This window comes from Hyperoodon ampullatus, assembly GCF_949752795.1.
Source record: "Hyperoodon ampullatus genome assembly, chromosome: 2".
Lineage (NCBI taxonomy): Eukaryota > Metazoa > Chordata > Mammalia > Artiodactyla > Ziphiidae > Hyperoodon > Hyperoodon ampullatus.
In genome coordinates, this window is record NC_136915.1 from 145,017,584 (window position 1) to 145,038,042 (window position 20,459).

General features: G+C 40.3%; 1 pseudogene across 1 annotated transcript in view; it reads left to right on the forward strand.

The window, feature by feature from the left end:
- LOC307066040 (centrosomal protein of 78 kDa-like) overlaps window positions 1-18,020 on the forward strand; it is a 216,001-nt pseudogene extending 197,981 nt beyond the window's left edge. The window contains exons 9-15 of the transcript in view: window positions 752-770; window positions 3,429-3,550; window positions 13,559-13,636; window positions 15,314-15,480; window positions 16,304-16,475; window positions 16,798-16,845; window positions 17,390-18,020. The product of the transcript in view is annotated as a centrosomal protein of 78 kDa-like (transcript). The remainder of the gene's footprint in view (window positions 1-751; window positions 771-3,428; window positions 3,551-13,558; window positions 13,637-15,313; window positions 15,481-16,303; window positions 16,476-16,797; window positions 16,846-17,389) is intronic.
- Window positions 18,021-20,459: the final 2,439 nt, after the last annotated feature.

Genomic DNA, 20,459 nt, shown 5'->3' on the forward strand with positions numbered 1-20,459 from the left:
AGTTTTTGCAACCAAGTGTTTCATCTAAAGATACTTGCCTCTTTACTACTGAAATATAGGCTAAGTCTCCACATTTCACTCTTTCATCCAGTGGGTTTCATTTGTTTTTTTTGTGTGTGTTTTCTATATGAAATCAAAGGAGCAGTGAAGATTGACAGGCTTATAGGAGGGTAACATTGACTCACCTACCCCCCAGCAACTTGCAGCCTTATAACTTGTATTGTTTTTACGTAGAAAAATTCATCTTAAATTTAAATTTTGGTCTACTTCTGAAGATTCTGTTTGGCAGAAGTCATGGGTGTTTCTGTGTCCTTGAGATTCAGAAAACTTGAGTGTTTCTGCATGATACATAAAATGTATCATGCTTTGGGATTTTTTTTAAACTTTATTTTTGCATTTCTGCACATCTCAATACTTTTGTTTTAGTTAAAATAACTTGTTACTGTAGAGAACTTATATTTTTTAAAAATGCTGGCTTATGTAAAACCTTTGTACAAAACGATCCTCTTTTTAATGGGCTTGGCATCATTGTTAATTGCCTGTTTGATTCCTTTCGACGTGTACACGTGTGACAGTTGCTCTGTAGACCTTTGGTGCATCTTGATTCCTTCTTTTCATGCTTTGTCAAACGTAGTCTTGGCCGCAAAGAAGCCTGTAAGTAATGGAGGGAAACACTCTGCTGGTAAAGAATGTTACCCTCCTGAACCGCTACCACCTGGAGTGTCTGGTTTCCGGCCATTGTGTACTGCAGAAAGTGCAAAAAGCAACAGGTAACCTGTTTGCATTCCCTGTCTTTTTCAGTCATTTAGAGTTCTTTATTTTGGAACTTCTATTATGTGGGTGGTCTCTGGTGCTTTGTGTAGAGGAAAAAAGGTAACTCACACATGGCTTCTTCCTAATGAGCCCTCTAAGGAAGAAAAACAAAAAGTAATTGGGAGTTTCAAGTTGTTTCTCGAGTGTCACAACAGAGGTAACCCCGTGGGAGTCTTGAGGAGACGAAAATTATCACCAATTGTGCATGTGAGAAAAGTTTCATTAAAGGCAGGTGTAGTTGAGCGAAGCCCTACAGCACAGAAGTAGGAATTTGGATACGTACGAATGGGAAAAAAGACATTTTAGGCATGGGAAATAGTTTAATGCAGAATGGATGAAAAATATGCTTTAGACCTATTCTAAATCAACTGGCTTATTAACTCAATAAATCAGATTTAGTGAGTCAAACTAGCATTACCTGATTTCTTATCCAGGGGATAGCTGTTCATGGTAATTTTTTGTCACAGAACAGTAAATAAAATGGTTGAATATAGCTTTAGGCTTGCTAAGTGAAATAGATGGCTCTAGATGATCTTCAGGTGACTTACTTGGTAGTAATCACGAAATTGGGGATTAACAATTGCTTAAGAAAACAAAGAGAATTGATTTTAAATAGTGTTTAAAGTAGTTACTGTGTAAAATATCTGTTCAGTTGCTCATGTTAAATGGATGTTTATAATCCCCACTGGACAACCGACTACTTTTTTGCAAATGGTAATGTGAATTGCTGTTGCATAAACTATAGTGTTGAATCCCCAGTGTTTGCACTTGAGTTTCACAGCTCTGTGGTTTCCTATCTTCTTCCTGAGACACTTAATCGCAGGTCCATCCTCGTCACACAGGGTGGTAAGTTAGAGAACGATTAATATCACCATTTAAAGAAGTGAGACTGAAATCTCAACCGTCCTGAGCATAGGAGCTGAAGGGGCCTCTCAGCAGTTCAGAGAGTTATTACCAAGCCCGTAGGCTGAATTCTGTTCTGTTTTCTCCGTAGCAGAGCCCTCCAGGTCCTTGTTTTGAGCTTATTTATTTTTATACACAATTCTGTATGGATACTGTTCATACTACTAAATAGTTGTATTAACTGGGTTTAACTGGTGATGTATTTACATGAAGATCTAACTTCGTTTTGTTGATATCTTTTTAGGGGCTTTCCATTCATCAAAGCTCGTATGTAATCAGTTGCTGGTGTGTAGCTATCATATTTATGATATACAGGGCTTGAACTGGGAAAGGTGGATGGTCATTCTTCTTGCTTTTTAAACTGACAGAGCCTTACAAGAAGCATTTCCCTCTCTGAAATAAATCCATGTAAAACATGTTTGGTCGCTCTCCCAATGCAACTGTGTAGTTGTGTGGATTTGGCACACAATGGGCAGCCTTGTGGCTATGTCTGTAAACCAGGAAGCCTGTTTTCCAGTCTGCAAATCAGCTGTTACACAGTGAAACGAACTTGACTGCCATTTCTGATCCCTCACATGGAGCTGTCATACTCAAGAATGTTCACATGTTTTCAAGAAACGTTGTTTGCGGGCTATATGTACAAATTCCCGATCTGAAAGCCAATATAAAGCAACATCTCCCAAACCTCTGCTCTCTCACCAAGGCCACACACATTCCCTCGCTTATGGCCTTATGGCAAGCTAATACTGTCAGCATCAGATTCTCCTTCCCAGTGGTCTTGGGAGACTGCATAGTTGCTCTGTGAAAGGCACCACTGCTGAGGTTGAGAGAAGAGCATCTTGGGTGTCAGTCCTGGCCTTGCATTCCCAGAGAGAGGGGTGTGCACCTCGTTCTCCTGTTAGGGTTTTCCTATGCTGCAGAGTTTGCTGCTTGTTGTCAAAATGATGTCCTAGTGACTTGTCTTCTGCATGGTTATATAATCCCAGCACAGTTCTTTATGATCTGTAGACTTTTATGGGGTTGTGGCAAGGTCAGTTTTTAAATGTTTGGAAATGTCCTATTGAACAACATTGCAGTGGCAGTGAAGCTTGCTGGGAGAATTGTTGCCCTAGTTTTGGCTTAAGGGTGGTGAGAAGATGAAATTTTTGATGGGTCAGTTTTAGTTCTGTATGTGTATGTGATTTATTTTTTAAAATTCTAATGTCTGTTATTCACAGCTTAGATATGTTGACTTTCTGATTATTCATCAGTCCCTTTACTGATGTATTTTCCTCTGAAAAACTACATTTTCTTCCAGACTGTTTTTGTCTGATGGTGAAGAATAAATTTTTCATTTGCAGTATAAAGTTGATCTGAGAAAAAAATGTTTACGTTGGATCTTCACTTGGCTTCTGTGAAAGAAACTTAATAAAATAATACGGGCAATTCCCATTACTAATCCTAACCACGTACAACAGAGGTCTGTACAGTAACATAGCAAAAATAAGTTACTGTACTTTTACTTAGTCATTGCCTGTTTTACACTAAGGAGCAGTGAGAGACATTTATAAATAATGATACCTCAGATCACTTTTGTTAAATGTCCTCTAATATTTGGATATTTGGTATCTGGCTTGTGTTGTCTTTTATACAATCTTGTCTTCTTTCTTTGCGCTTTAGTTTAACAACTCTGTGGTTTCCTATCTTCTTCTTGTGACACTCGGGTCCATCAGAATTTCCTGTGACTGTGACAGTAGAGAGTCCTTCCTCCTCAGACATCAAAGAGGTTGATGATTCCTCAGAACGTGTTCAGGAAGAGCCAGAGAAAATCAGTTTGAAACAAGAAGCATTGCAGGTACAAAGTTATCACTTTAAAGCTATAGAGAAGATTATTTTTCAAATGGAAGGCTGATTGCAACATGGCACAGCTTGTGTGAGGGTTCTGTTTTCTCATGCCATCTGCATTGTATCCCCTTGAATGGTTCCTTAAGCTTAGACCAAGGTGAATGGTGGACATTTGAACTCTAAGAAACTAAAATCAAAACATGTCGTTAGTAATCTATTTTCCTTTCCTTAGAACCTTAGTATATTAGATTTAGGGAGAACCTTAGTGATCATAAGATAAGGAAATTGAGTTCTGAATGAATACAGTCAGCTGATTGAGTGCTCTTGTTTTACAGATGAGAAAGTTGACAGTTCTAGTTGAACTCTCTTTTTATAAGAGGAAAATATGGCCTCATTTTAAATAAAAGTAAAGTTGAAAAAAGCTTTGATGTTGATATTCTCCTTTCCTAAAATCAAAAATATCAAGAAGCGGGATTCCCTGGTGGCGCAGTGGTTGAGAGTCCGCCTGCCGATGCAGGGGACACGGGTTCGTGCCCCTGTCTGGGAAGATCCCGCATGCTGCGGAGTGGCTGGGCCAGTGAGCCATGGCCGCTGAGCGTGCGCGTCCGGAGCCTGTGCTCCGCAACGGGAGAGGCCACAACAGTGAGAGGCCCGCATAACGCAAAAAAACAAAAACAAACAAACAAAAAATATATATATATCAAGAAGCTACATTCTATTACCAAATAAACCTGACCTCTAATGTCATTCCATACTTTTGTTTGTATGGACAGAAAAGAAAAATTGATTTGTATAAGAAATTTTTGCACCTCAAAATTAATATATTTATTTTATTTCAACTTTAATGCAGAGCTGAACATTTCTAGTAAATAAAGGAACACCATTTGGGGGGGACCTTGTCTTTGTGCTCCAAAGTCCATGTTTAATTTTTTTAAATTATTTAATATGATTTTCTCTTCATATGAAACATGAAACTTGACAGGTTTCAGAACTAATTATCCCATTATTGTAGGACTACGGGAATTACTCTTTGATTTTCAAAAGAGAAAGTTAGATTTTTATTTTTTAATTAAAATTAATGATAATATAGAGAAATTTTAAGAAAAGAACTTAGAAAATTATGATATGTTAGAGTAGGAGAAATCTATAGTTCATGTAGAGTTACCCCCTTTCGTTTTATAAATGAGCACCTACAATTTGTAGAACGTAAGTGGTTTATTAGTAAATGGCAGAGTATGACAAGACCCTAGAGCATCTAACCCGCATTCCTTGTTATTTTAGGTGTGGTGTATTCATTTCCTTCACGAATAGACCACGAGATTGTATTTCTAAAAGCAGTAATAGACACTGGGGAAGTCCAAGAAGTTTAATCACTGGGACGACAGAATAGCAGATTCAGAAGGCACTGAGAACCCTTTTAGCTCTTCTCTGTTTTGACAAGACACTACAATGACGATATCAAAGTGTTTAAGTATATATGCCCACAACAATCAAGAGATCTCAACATAGTTTTGAAAGACAGAAGACAGGTGGAAGAGTGTGAAACTGAAGCAGTAGAACAGAGGAAAAGCATCACCTAGAATATGCACAGGGACCACCTGCAACTGAGGAGGATTCTGACCCCACCTGAAAAAGTAGCCCCATGCTCAGGTGCGCATGTAGGAGAGAGGGTGGAGTTAGTTAAAAATGTGACTGAGATAGGGGAGCTCATTGAAGGGTTGTGTTTGGAGGAGTGGACTCCCAGCCCCACCCTCACGCTCATGAAATGAGATGATTTCATTTTGAAAACAGTGAAACTGGCGAGAACTGGGGCAGCTAGTGTGAGTTTTTACACCCTAGAAAATTGTGTTTGGGGGGGATCCTGTTACAGTTACTCCCCGCTTCTTCCTGCATAAGAAGCCAATCAATTGTTGACTTCAGGGAGCTTTCTGCACTCATTCTTAAATAGAAAATAACTGTCATTTGCCTGATAGTTGAGTAAAGCTTACAACATGAGAGAGGGGGAAAAAGAGTGAAAACATATCCTAGTAGGACCAGGGACAATTTAGGGAACAAAATAATTTAAGAAAAAACCCTAATTAGTATCCTGAGAGAGGTTTAAAAAGAGCTAGCAACTATAAAATAAGACTAGGGTATTAATGAAAAGGAGAATGGTCAGAAAGCAAGAGAGTTTTCCTGGAAATGAAAATATGGTTGCTGAAATAAATTCAGTAGGAATTTAAAAAATTTCTCAGTATATAAAAAAGAAAGACACAATGGAAAATGTGATAGAAATATGTTAGAGAGGCTGCATCTGGGAGATCCCACATGTTACGATTAGAAGCTCCAGACCCAGGAAAAAAGTGGAGGGAAGCTGTCAAAGTGCAACAAAATTCCCCACAGCTGAAAGTAGACATCAGGCCTCAGATTGAAAATAGTTATGCAAGACGAGCAAGAATAGACTCATACCTAGGCACCCTTCATTGTGAAACTTTAAAATACTGAAGAAATAAATTAAAATAGAATAAAATACTGAGAGGATACATCCATTCCAGAGAGAAAAATACTGGTCACCTAAAAAAAAAGGTAAAATCTGACTTTATCATACTTGTCATGAGCACCATGGATCCTGGAAGGCATTAGAAAGATACCTCCAAAGTTTTTCAGGCACATAATTTTCACCCTAGGGGTTTGTATCCAGCCAAACTATGAGTCCTAAGTGGAGGCTGAAGAAGATATTTTGTACACAAAGAAATTTGAAAAATTGACCTCCTGTGCTACACCTTAAGCTATTTATAGAAATAATCCAGCAAAATGAGGCAATAAACCAAGAAGGAAGGTAATAGGGGATTCAGTGCAGATTGCAGCTAGTCTAGAGTGGCGAGGCTTCTATTGATTGTGTGGTTGAGAGCTTAGAAACACCTTGAGGCATATTGTACTTACTAGGTATTAGGCACTGTTGGAAGGGAGGAGGGAGAGGAAGAGGAGAAGGAACTTGAACTCCAGAGGAGAAAGGGCTATACGGACATAAACTTGAAGCAAACTAAACTATGGTTGATTTTTAACCTACTATTGGTGAGGAAGGGAAGAATCCACTTAAACTTGACACTATAGATGTCCCCCTTTTCAGTGACACACAGGGGTAATGACCACCTATCTAATTTGTTGTCCAAACCAGAACTTGTCCAAACTCCTTACACTTCAATAGTGTAAGGAGGCGCTCTGATGCTGTAAAATCAGAACAACAGGTATAAACTGGAACACCCCAAGGTGGCTTGGGTTATCTGGTCACCCTGCACAAGGGCAGTGACACTGGCACAGTATGGAACGAGGTGTAGTCTATACACAGAGACACAGTACATCTGCAGTGGGCAATATTAATTTCATTGTAGTAATGGCAATACTGTCTTGGTTTGCAGCTTTTATTGTCAACTTGCATGTAATCACAAATAACTAAAGTAAACTATCCTTAGTATGTATTAGTATTAACTTGGTATGTACTGAAATGTATTGTGTGCTAGTATGTACTTAGTATATATTAGGCTCTAAGTGTTTTTGCATATATTAACTCATTTAATCCTCTGAATAGCCTTATGAGGTTGGTGCTAATATCATTCCCACTTTTGAGAACAGGAAGCTAAGGCAGGGAAGGAACTTGCCCAGGCTGTACCTAATTTAAGGTGGGATCGAGGCTTTGAGTTTAGGCTCTCTGCCTGTTCACTTAAGCCTTACTCCGTACTGACTCTCAAATAACAGAAGACTTAACTGCACATAGAACAGAATATAAATTTCAACTTTGACAACATAAAAGCTAGGTTTGGAAGGTAGACAGGAGGTAGAAAAAAGGGAAGATGGTATGAATGTCCTCATTTTACAAAGCGTGACGTCGAGAGAGTTTCTAGTTGATCAACAATGTAGGTTTTTAAGTATATCACTACAAGTCAAAGAGATCATGAGCAGTGGAATAACTCATGATGACAGAACTTTACTGAGCAGTGTGGACATAGGAAAGAGTGTAGAGGAACTAAACCCTTACTTATTAGTAAGTTGGAAAGTGAACAGATAATGCATCCAATTTAGTGAGAAAATAGTCATGCAAGAGTATTACTTGGAAATGGAGAAGAATTCAAAATAACAATAGTTGGACCTCCCTGGTGGCACAGTGGTTAAGAACCTGCCTCTCAAGGCAGGGCACACGGGTTTGAGCCCTGGTCCGGGAAGATCCCACATGCCACGGAGCAGCGAAGCCCGTTTGCCACAACTACGGAGCCTGCGCTCTAGAGCCTGCAACCACAACTACTGAGCCCACGTGCCACAACTGCTGAATCCTGCACGCCTAGATCCTGTGCTTCATAACAAGTGAAGACACCACAATGAAGAGTAGCCACCGCTCGCCGCAACTAGAGAAAACCTGCACGCAGCAACGAAGACCCAATACAGCCAAAAGTAAGTAATAATAAAATAATAAAAGATAACAATATTTGATGTAAACCTCATAAAAAAGGAAATCCATACAGCCAGTAAACACAGAAAAGTGTACGACTTCATTAAGTAATAAGTGAAAAGTGAGTCAAAACCAAGGAAACTACATGTCAATCAGATTGACAAATACATAAATAAAAAGTCTGGTAGTATCAGGTATTGTAGACCTGAAGTACTGTGGGAATCTTCTACCCTGTTTATACTGGAGTATAAATCGACACAACTACTTTGGAAAGCATTTAGCACTCTCCATCAGCTGAAGGTATATAAATAGCCTGTGAGCCAGCAGCCCTCACCCCTGCCCTATGTAAATGCACCAGAATAACGGGTAAAGCCGGATTCCTGTCCATGATTTGCATTAGCACAAACTGAAAACAAACCAGATGTCCATTAAGAGTCAAAAATTAAATAAATGATGTGTATTCGTACAGTGGGAAAACTATCCAGCAATAAAATTGAATGAACTAGAGCTACAGGCAGCAATGTGGATGAATTTTTTAAACCAATGTTGAGAGAAAGAAATAAGATAGAAAAGACTTCATATACTATGATCCTCTACATAAAGTTAGATGTTGACACGACTAAACTCTTTTGTTAGGGATGCATGCAGGTTAAAGGAAATGATTGTCAAGAAGTGAGGTTGGTGTTTAACAGGGAAGAGGGAAGGAGCTTGTGATAAGAAAAGGATATGGGGGGGTTTTTGCGATGCTGACAAGTATTAATACTTTCAGATTCAGGTAGTGGTTATATAAGTATTCTCTTTTTATTTGTCACAGTGACAGTTTTGTTCTGTGCACTTCTCAGTACACATATCATATTTTACAATTAAAAACCTGCGTAAAGAATCAGTCACTTCTTGAGTGCCGGATGTGGGAGTGGGATGAGACCATTTCATTTTAAGCCCTTCACTACTGTTTGCATTCGCATGTTCATTCATTCAGCATTAATTGCACATGTTCTATGTACCAAGCACTCTTCTAATTTTATATGTGTTCTAACTCATGTAATCCTCACAAGAGCTCTGTGATATGGGATCTTATCTCCATTTTATAGATGAGGAAGTTGAGGCCTAGTGTTATAGAACTTGTCCAAGGTCATATACCTAGTGGGTAGTGCCAGGCCCATTTGCCTCAGAGAATCTGAATTTTTACAATATAATCTAAAAGAGAAATTTAATGACTAATTATGAGCAAAAAAATTGCACATTAAAGAAGATGACAAGTTTTCATCTATCCAGTTAGAGAAAAAACAAAGAGTCTGTCTTTCACACACGTACATCTTGTATTGGCAGGGGTTTTCCTTATTAAGCAATTATTTATTGACCGTCTACGTTTTGCTAGGCACAGTTGCTGGGGATAAACACTTAATAAAATACACCCCCTATCTTCAAATAACTTGCACTCTAAGTGAGGAAGTAAGCCAACAGTTATAGTAGAGGTTATATACCAAGTGATACATCGCTGATGGCAGTGTAAAATCTCAGAAATCTTTTGGAAAGAAGTTTGGAGATAGGTACCTCAGAGCCTTAAAAATGTTCATTTGCTTTGATCTCAAATTCATTTTTATGGATTTATTGTAAGAACCTTATTCTCAATATGGAAAAAAAAGCCTTCATGCATAAAAACGGTTATTTTGTCTGATAATATTGAAAAGTTGGAAAGAATTTAAATGTGTGAAATGGTTAACCAGTAAACCCACTCAGTGGAATATTTTGTAGCCCACACACAAAAAATCAGGGTTATGAATCCCCTGATTATATGAGAAATGATTGATTTCAATGTTAAATGGAGAAAAGTTGAACAAACAATTTGATATCCCATATGATGGGAACTTTGTCCCAGAAAAATCACCCTAGCCAGTGTACAGAGGGGAGGAAGGAGAGCAGATGACAGGAAGGAAAATTATTCCAAAGCCTTATCATTAGTCTTGTTTAAGTAATAGAATATCAAGCAATTTTACTTTCTAATTTTTTGGTTCCATATTTCCATGTAAGGGACATGAATTCTGAATACTTTGTAGGAGGAGGGTACACGTTTTCACAAAAATTTAACACTGTGTTCTAATTCCCTCCATTAGAGGGAGAAACTGTTGCATGTAATTGCACTTTGATGTGCTATTTAGAACCAGTCAGGAATTTTAGTCTACTTTCCTCTGACTGGTGAGGGTCTTTTGTCTGTTTGCTTATTTGTTTAGAATTTCTTTGAAATCAGTTTTAGAAGATTGATGAAACCATTATAGTAAAAGTAGAGGAATTTTTCAATTTTTTCCCTTTTTCCCCATTGAAAACTTGACTGGCTTTAGTAATGAAACATTAAAGAATTTGAAGTTCTTAGACTCTCAATTTTTTTTTTTTTTTTTTTTTTTTTTTTTTTTTTTTTTTTTGCGTTACGCGGGCTTCTCACTGCTGTGGCCTCTCCCATTGCGGAGCACAGGCCCCTGGATGCGCAGGCTCAGCGGCCATGGCGCACGGACCCAGCCGCTCCGCGGCATGTGGGATCTTCCCAGACCGGGGCACGAACCCGCATCCCCTGCATCGGCAGGCGGACTCTCAACCACTGCGCCACCAGGGAAGCCCCTCTCAATTTTTTAAACATGTTCTGAATATAAAAATATATGTTCATTGAGCAAATGTTTGAAAACAATGAACAACTTCTTGAAGGAAATAAAAGCCACCTCTGCATGTACACACACCTAATCTGCTCTTTTGCCTTAAAAAAGTATCAGAAATATTTTGCCATGTCACTAAATACTCTTCTACATCAGAGAATTTGATTAAGCTTATGCATCATCTCCCAGGAAAAATGCACAGATATATTTTGAATGTAGCACTCCTGAAGCCCATTCATAAACTGTGGTTGAGTCCTCTTGTCATTCTTTTCTTAGTGGCTTCACAGCGTATTCCTTCGGATGGTGAGCTGTTTTTATTTAAACCGGTCCCAATTTGGAGGCTCTTAGCTTTCTTCTTATGACATCATGTTGGTAGATAAATATTTGCCCACATCTTTGATTTTCTTAGGGTAAACTCCTGATATAGGATTGTTGTTAGGTGCCAAGAGCTACTCGCCAGAAAGTGATACCAGTTCCTCTCCCAATGATGACATATAATAGAGTTCCTCATTCTTCTTTTTTTTTTTTTTTGTTCGGTACGCGGGCCTCTCACTGTTGTGGAGCACAGGCTCCGGACGCGCAGGCTCAGCAGCCATGGCTCACGGGCCCAGCCGCTCTGCGGCATGTGGGATCTTCCCGGACCGGGGCATGAACCCGTGTCCCCTGCATCGGCAGGCGGACTCTCAACCACTGCGCCACCAGGGAAACCCTAGAGTTCCTCATTCTTTAAGTGATTGTTCAAAGCAGTTAAAAGGTATAAATATACCGTACTGCTTTCATAAGTATAGGAATTCTGATTGTTTATCGCTGCATAAGAAACCACCCCGAAACAGTGGCCTAAAACAATGACAATCATTTATTTTGTTCACGAACCTGGAGGTTGAGTAGGATATTGATTCTTTTACTACACTCTTACTGACTGAAAACAATACCTATTTGACTAGCTCACAGTTCTGTAGGTCAGAAGTCCAGGCACAGCGTGACTAGGTTTCCTGCTCAGATACCCACGGGAACGTGTGAGTTCCCTCCTGTTAAAGCACATGAAATTTAAGTGTAAGACATTGAGCCCCCAAAGTTGGATGTTCACCATAGTTTGTGTGGATCACAGAGCTGAAATCAAGATGTCAGTCTGGCTGTGTTAGCATCCAGAGGCTCTGGGGAAGAATGCCTACAGTCTTCTTCGGCTTGTTGGCGTAATTCAGATTCTGCAGTTGCAGGACAGAGGTCCCCATTTCCTTGCTGGCTGTCAGTCGGGGGACAGTCTCAGCTCCTAGAGGCCTCTTGCTTGCCTTCCCTGGCACAGCATTGGACTTCTTCAGAGCCAGCAATGGAGAGTCTCCCTTTTGTCCCTTTTGTACTTCAATTCAGGAAGCGTTCAGGTCCTTTTCATGGGGTGCCTGAGTAGGTCCCATCCACCTAGAATAATCTCCCTGTCTTACAAAAATCAACTGATTGTGAACCTTAATTCCGTCTGCAAAATCCCTTCACTGCAGCACCTAGATTTAGAGTTTGATTGGATAAGTGGAAGGTTTGTGTACTTCAGTAAGTAGGAGTCTTAGGGGCTCTGTTAGAAGTCTGCCTATTGCAAGCAGTGTCCCCATTTCAAGGACCGAAGTGTCTTAGTTCCTAAAACTCCTAAGAGAGTTTATCAGTGTTCATTTTATTTTATTAACCTTGGTGGATGGGAAGACTACCACCTCCGTGAGCAGGAATGGCAGCCAGCTTCCTGAGTCCACAGTGTGGCTCTGCTACTTAGTGGTGTGACCTTGGCTGTGCTGCTCTACTTACTCTACTTCTCTGCCTCTGTTTCCCTCATCTGTAAAATAACATGGAGTTAGTGATTGTTCTTTCCTCGTACGGTTTTTATTTTAATAAATTTATTTTATTTATCTATTTTTGGCGGAGCTGGGTGTTGGATACTGCTCACGGGCTTTCTCTACTTGCGTCGAGCGGGCGCTACTCTTCGTAGTGGTGTGCGGGCTTCTCATTGCGGTGGTTTCTCTTTTTGCAGAGCACGGGCTCTAGGCGCGCAGGCTTCAGTAGTTGTGGCACGCGGGCTCAGTAGTTGTGACTCGGGGGCTCTAGAGCGTAGGCTCAGTAGTCGTGGCACACGGGCTTAGTTGCTCTGAGGCACACGGGATCTCTCTGGACCAGGGCTCGAACCCGTGTCCCCTGCACTGGCAGGTAGATTCTTAACCACTGTGCCATCAGGGAAGCCCCCTCTTAGGGTTTTGATGATTAGATTATTTAATGCCCAGGGAACTCCAGGAACAGTGCTTGACTGTAAATTGCTTTAAAAGTGATTACTCTTGGGGCTTCCCTGGTGGCGCAGTGGTCGAGAGTCCACCTGCCTGCCGATGCAGGGGACACGGGTTCGTGCCCCCGTCCGGGGAAGATCCCACATGCCGCGGAGTGGCTGGGCCCGTGAGCCATGGCTGCTGAGCCTGTGCGTCCGGAGCCGTGCTCCACAACGGGAAAGGCCACAACAGTGAGAGGCCCGCGCACCGCAAAAAAAAAAAAAAAAAAAAAAAAAAAACAGTGATTACTTTTTAAAATAATGCTTTTGAATCGGCAATTATGCAATTCAGGTATGTTAAACATGTTCATTAATAGGACTTCCTACTATAAAGAGACCCACAAATAAAAATAGAACTTTTCTTTCTTGGTCTTAACTATTTATTTCTGACTTGCTATGTTATACGCATATGCCTTTTATGGTGGGCTACCACAAATTTATGTTGGAAAAAGTGGAATTTAAATAAATCTTTACTATGCTAATTTGATAGATTTTGATCATTCATTTCACTAGCATGGTATGATATTACCAGCAGCAGACTAAAACCTGAGTTCACTTCTGGCTCTGCCCCTAAGTCCTGATGAGTCCTATAGCTGGAAAGGCTTCTGGATATTATACTACGAATTAGTTATAACATTTACTCTGTTTGTTCAGGAAAAACTGGAGGAGTGCCTAAAGCAGTTAAAGGAGGAAAGAGTAATAAGACTGAAGGCTGATAAATGAGTCAATGAAGTAAACAATTTCTTACACTTTTGAGAGTGTTTTTGGTGTTATTTCGATTTGATTTTAAGCCATATACACCTAGTTTGTAAACTTTAAAACTGTAATATGTTGCAAATTGGTTGTATCATGTGGACTTTTGCATTTGCTGGTATTTAGTGATCATATGATCTATATTCCAGAAAGCATGTTTTTCAAAATGTGAAAATCTCATTTTGTGTGTGTGTGTGTCTGTGTGTGCGCTTTCTTATGACATTAGCTTATTTTCTGTTCATAATTCTTTGATTCAAGAAAGCACTTTTGGGCCTCCCTGGTGGCGCAGTGGTTGAGAGTCCGCCTGCCGATGCAGGGGATACGGGTTCGTGCCCCGGTCTGGGAGGATCCCATATGCCGTGGAGCGGCTGGGCCCGTGAGCCATGGCCGCTGAGCCTGCGCATCCGGAGCCTGTGCTCCGCAACGGGAGAGGCCACAACAGTGAGAGGCCCGCGTACCGCAAAAAAAAAAAAAAAAAAAAAAAAAAAAAAAAGCACTTTTTGTGCATATACTGTATATACAGTAGCATAAAAGACATGATGAGACTCTCCTGGCAATGAATTAGGAAAGTGAATCATTTAAATAAATTTAAGATATTGGAAACCTTCTAAGAATGCGATGAAAGATAAAAATATATACTCTAAGAATTACATTAGGTAATGTGCATGAAAGCAGGGCGTAATCTAAAAAGTTCTATCTAAATATACTTTATCAGAGATTGAGAGTAGGGAGGAATTTTTCAAAGTGCATCCACTGGATTGGCGGACACTCATTCAATAAATGGTGAGCACCTGCTTATATAAGGCAAAAGGGGCATCATGAACATAACAGCCTTTCTGAGAAATACTGGAGTTGAGCTTATAGGGGGTTTTAAGTGCATAGGTGATGAGCGGAAGGGAAAGAATGCACACGAGTGAATATTTTGAAGGAGCCAAGGAAAATATTGGTGATCGTACATTTAATAAATTGGGTTGGGTATGATTTAGGAATTTTTTTTTTTTTTTTTTTTTTGGTACGCGGGCCTCTCACTGTTGTGGCCTCTCCCGTTGCAGAGCCCAGGCTCCGGACACGCAGGCCCTGCGGCCATGGCTCACGGGCCCAGCCACTCCGTGGCATGTGGGATCCTCCCGAACCGGGTCACGAACCCGTGTCCCCTCCATCGGCAGGTGGACTCTCAACCACTGCGCCACCAGGGAAGCCCGATTTAGGACTTTTAAACGTAAGCATTAGATATTTTGCTCACTAAAGTTAATTGTTAACATTCAGCAGAGTTGTAATATGTTTTGTTCAAATCAGATTCTATAATTCACTTTCTAATTTAAGGGAAACTTAAAGCAGGTAATTTTCTAATGTGGAATGAGGCTCCATTATGAATTGAACCAGTTAGAAATGTGATCTTTTGTGAAAGATCATTAATAAAACGATAACTTTGGTTTATTTACATACCACCTAAGCGTTATACAGGAAACTTTGTTGGGTGCCTGGGGGTTTTGGTTATTATGTGATATGGTCTCTGTCTTTACTGGTGGAGAGTTAGGTTAATTACAGATTAATTACATTTTGAGTGTTTTAGTTTTGTTCCTTGAAACTAGACAAGACTACTTTTGATGACAATGAGAAAAAATCATGTCAGACATTTTCAGTCTTCTTGTATAGCTGGAACATGAAAATGCCCAGTTAAGAAACACAACTTTCTCTTTGTCTGAAGCCCTTCATGCCCACTCATTGACAAGCATGATCCTGGATGATGAAGGTGTTTTGGGCAGCACTGAGAATTCTTTTCAGAAGTTCCATGCTTTCCTGGTTCTCCTTAAAGATGCTGGGTTAGTTCATTTCTCTTCATGGCATTCTTCTCTTTGCGACTCTAATGGTAGTTTGCTGAGGAACTGGAGCAATATTCATCACTTACGTGGCCCTGTTTAGCCAAATTTAGTGTAATTATAGGTAATATAGTTGACGTTTTAAAATGAGGAATTAAATTTTTAAAGAAATGCAAATAGGGGAGCCTGCTTTGGTAGAGTGGGGAGCCCATTATAAAAGAGTAACCTGTAGACAGAGTAATTAGTACGTACAGTTTTTTGTAAAGACTAAATTGAAGGCAGTTTTCATTGAAAATATTCGGGAATGGATAAGAATTTTCCTCTCTTTCATTTATTTTGCTTGTTTGATAAGTTTGAATTAAAGTTATTTTTGTCTTAGACATAAAAATTATTATTAATCTGCAGGGAAGATATAGGTCAGTGGTTCTCAACTGCGAGCAATTTTGCTGAAAGAGGGAAGTGGAGATGGATAGTTGATGGGGTGGTGTTTTGTCAGTGAATGAGTTGGTGTTGGGAAAGAAGGAACAAACACATTCTTGGAAACTGGAGGAAAGGTGGTAAAGAAGTGTGGGAATGGAGGTGTGAGAGGCAGTGGACAGGGTGCATGGTACATATTGAAGCTGCTAGTGAGACAGTGGGATGTCTCCTAGAGGATGAATCTGGAAAGGGCTGAGAATTTGGGGGAGAGAGAGGCTTGTAGTCTGGAGTAGGATGTTGGCTTTTAAGATTTTAGAAGTATTTCATGACTGTAGCTCTGGGGAAATCTAAACTGCTCTTCTGTGATTCTAATAACCTTTGTCTTTTCTCCTTTCCTCCTCTGGGCCAGGCTTGGGCAGTTGGCCACAATGGCTGGTATAGATCAGTCAGATTTTCATTTACTAGGTCGTCCCCAGATGAATTATACTGTTAGTAGTCCACCTAAAGAAGAAAAGAAGGCACTTGAAGAGGAAAAATCAGAATCAAAGCAGAGCGCCCCAGGACCTACGCAAAATGTCCAAGTAAGTGGAGAGGACAGCACTTAATGATTCTAAGAGTGATTAGCAAAAAGGAAATGACCAAGTCAGAGAGAAAATAATAATGGTCAGTCTCTAATAGTTCACATGCTTGGGAGCTAGAAGACTCTGGAGTCCTCTCCAAATCTGAGATTAGTAAATGTGGGCCCATTTCATGATACTGTATTGTTGTACATAAGAAAACTGGAAGTTCTTTAGAAAATGTATGAGTTAAAGCAAACTCTCCCTAATGAAGAAAGAAAACATTACAGAAAATATTCCAAATTTTAAATTGTATAAATGTCTGTTCTATTCATATTTTATCTAGGTTTCAATTTGTATGCAGTCAGCTTACAATGAAGGAACACTAATGAAGGCACACGTACTGATATAATTTTTAAAATAAGTAATCTTGACATAGCTGATATGTAAGATATTATAGTGACTCAACTGGTCATGGGAATGGGAGGGGAAACCTGTCAGCTTTTCCTCCAGCCTCACTTGGAGCCCTCTTCGCCCAGCTCAGCCAGTCTCAGACTGGTCTTGGGAACTGACAGCTTGAGAACACAGTCTGGTCACAAACTATATACTGTTTACTTGTGCCTGGAGGATAGCAAAGAAATTGATTTTCTTACAGAGTAGGGTTTCATTTTAGAGAGGGAAAGGAAAGGGGTAATAACTACCCCAATCACCAAAGTCTGAAAATGTAGTGGGCATAGCCTTGGATATAGCTAGGTTAAGCTGAGAATCACTTGGCAAGATATAATTAGAAAAGAACTGGCTCTGAAGTCTTCTGAATAATCAATTGACTGTGTTAATAATAAGATCACAGAGTAACACTGAAGTTTTGAACTCTACTTTTTAATGGTTGGCTTTGTTCATCACTGAATTTTTGTCTTGTCTTTTGTCTTCCCCTCCAGTTTCAGAAAATTACAGGTGATGCTGGGATTCCTTTGCCTGTCGACTCCTTTCATGTCCCAGTCTCTACTCAGGAGGCCTTAGAAACTTCCAAAGACAACCTGGGGGTCGCAGTCACAGAGCAGCGGCAGGAGTCTTTGGAAGATTTCATTGCTAGAACATGTTCTCCTTCAGCAGACATCATTTCTGGAATTGGAAGTCAAAGAAAAGAAGAGGAATTACCTAGAAATAGCAGGTCTTCTTCAGAGAAAATGACCAAAGCATAATATACCAAAAACTACTCTGCTAAGAAACAACCTGGGAAGGACCTGCATTCCTGCTCTGACTCACCTGTAAAGCAGAAAAGCAAAGGAATTGGGCAAAATAATTCTTTGCTTACTGAACCAATTAGAAGTGAGTCTTCGAAAAAACACATTTCTGTTAAGAAAGAGAGTACAATATTGACTGTTTCATCAAAGACAACTAAAAGTAAACTCAGTCTACTAGAACATTCTGAAAGTGAGACTCTTGGATCTGATTGTGAATTTCCAGAAAGCGTCCACATTCCATCACGCCTAACATAGGTCTAAATCTTTTAAAATCTTTTAAAATTATGTTTTTGCCTTCAAATTTTAATAAATTACTTATGTTTTTATTATAGCATATGATGTTTTGAAATACTTGACTGGAAGCCATTAGAGAAAGATTTATCTATACTTTTTTATTATAATGAAAGTTTTGGTGTATTTTTCCTTGTGACAGTTTGCACCATTCATTCAGCTAGTGTTTACTGAGGGCTTCATATGTACAGTACTTTTCTGGGTGCTATTGCTTTCATCAGTGAACAAACTAAAGCCTTTACTCTCCTGGAACTAACACTCTGTGGTGGGAGAAAACGTAAACAACAAAACAGGGTAAGGGGTAAAAAGAGATGGGAATAATAAATGGAATCGTTTTACCATTTGGTTAACTGTCAAACTATTATAAATCGTATGGCCAGAAGCCATTGACATATTTTAATTCACAATAACCAGAGAGCATCAAACATTTACCAAGGCACTTAACCGTGTTTATGGATTACAGCAACACTATGAGGTAGGGAACTATTACCATCCCTATTTTATAGATGAGGAGTCTGAGGAGACATTATGTGAGTTGCCCAGAATTACACAGCTATAACTAAGTGGGAAGCTGGGATGTGACCAGAACAGAACCCATGCTCTTTTTTTTTTTTAATGTATGGACTTTATTATGTTTCATTTGTTTCTGATTTATGTGATTTTTAAAGACTTTTTTTGATGTCGACTATTTTTAAAGTCTTTATGGAATTTGTTACAGTATTGCTTCTGTTTTATGTTTTGGTTTTTTTGGCCGCAAGGATGTGGGATCTTAGCTCCCCGACCAGGGATCGAACCCTCACCCCCTCCATTGGAAGGCAAAGTCTTAACCACTGGACCACCAGGGAAGTCCCTCTTATGTGATGATCTTTATGGCAGTGTTTTTAAATTTTATTTTTTTATTGACGTATAGGAGAATTACAGTGTTGTGTTAATTACTGCTGCACAGGAAAGTGACTCAGTTATACATTTATATACATTCTTTTTCATATTCTTTTCCATTATGGTTTATCACAGGATATTGAATATAGTTCCCTGTGGTATACAGTAGGACCTTTTTAAAATACATCCACTTTAAAAAAAAATGTATTTATTTATTTTATTTTTGGCTGCATTGGGTCTTTCTTGCTACACGCGGGCTTTCTGTAGTTGTGGTGAGCGGGGGCTACTCTTCTTTGCGGTGTGCAGGCTTCTCACTGTGGTGGCTTCTCTTGTTGCAGAGCACGGGCTCTAGGTGCATGGACTTCAGTAGCTGTGGCACACAGGCTTCAGTAGTTGTGGCTCGCAGGCTCTAGAGAGCAGGCCCAGTAGTTGTGGCGCACGGGCTTAGCTGCTCCGCGGCATGTGGGATCTTCCTGGACCAGGGCTCAAACCCGTGTCCCCTGCATTGGCAGGCATATTCGTAACCACTGCACCACCAGCGAAGTCCCACGTGGGACCTTTTGGTTTATCCATCCTGTATATACACCACTTTGCATCTGCTAATCCTAAACTCCCAATCCAACCCTCTCCCACCCCCTCCCCCTTGGCAACCACCAGTCTATTCTCTATGTCCTTGGTTATGTTTCAGTTTCACAGATAGGCAGAACTCAGGCTCTTAAGTACTTTGTTATTCTGTTTCCTTGTTGTTAAGAGAAGAAGGGTTTAAGGAAGGCACCGAGAGAGAAGCCAGTGAGCACTGGAAGTGCAAAACAGTGGGGCTGTCAGAAAGCACACCTGTCTCCTTCCCCCATCTGAGCAGAATTTTTCAACGGCAGAGTGCGTAAGAGTATGTGATGACACATCTCTGGATTAAATTATGTCTAAAACATGCACAGATAAGTCTTTAGTTCAGTCAGACTGAAAGATGAGATCAGAGAAAAGCTGGAGTGTCAGATTTCTGGTAGAAGGTCCTGCCTGATTGTTACTAAGAGGGCTACTACACTACTAGTTAGTTCATTAGTCATGGATTGAGTATTAGAGGAGTGAAACAACGAGCAAGATGTAGTGTTGGCCCTTTAGCAGTGGAGTGAGAGGGGAAGACGCACAGCAGATGTCTCATCCTGCACGTGACATGCTATGACGGGCATATTCAGGTCATTGAGTCAGTGTTTGTGGAAGAAGAGGGGGAGCTGTGAGGCAAAGAAAAGTCATCGAAAGAGGCAGTCCCTAAGCTAGGTCTTAAAGGACTCGTGAGAAACTGGTGAGTCAGCCTGTGAAAGGCAAGGATACTCAAGGTAGAGTGGACAGCGGAAGTCCAGAGCCGTGAGTGTGCGAAGGGTGTGTTACGGAGCCACAGGCACAGGCTCTGGAGGATCAGTGCAGTGTCCCCAGGCAGCGGCAAGTACCCCTAAAGGAGGCAGCGAGGAGGAGGAGAGCGGGTCTTAACCACCCATGTGCGGGGAGCTGGTTTCCTCAGAATATAGCTAAGAATGGAAGGGACAAGTTCAGGTGGCATTTTAGACCACTGACGTCCGTATGGATGAGCAATCTGAAG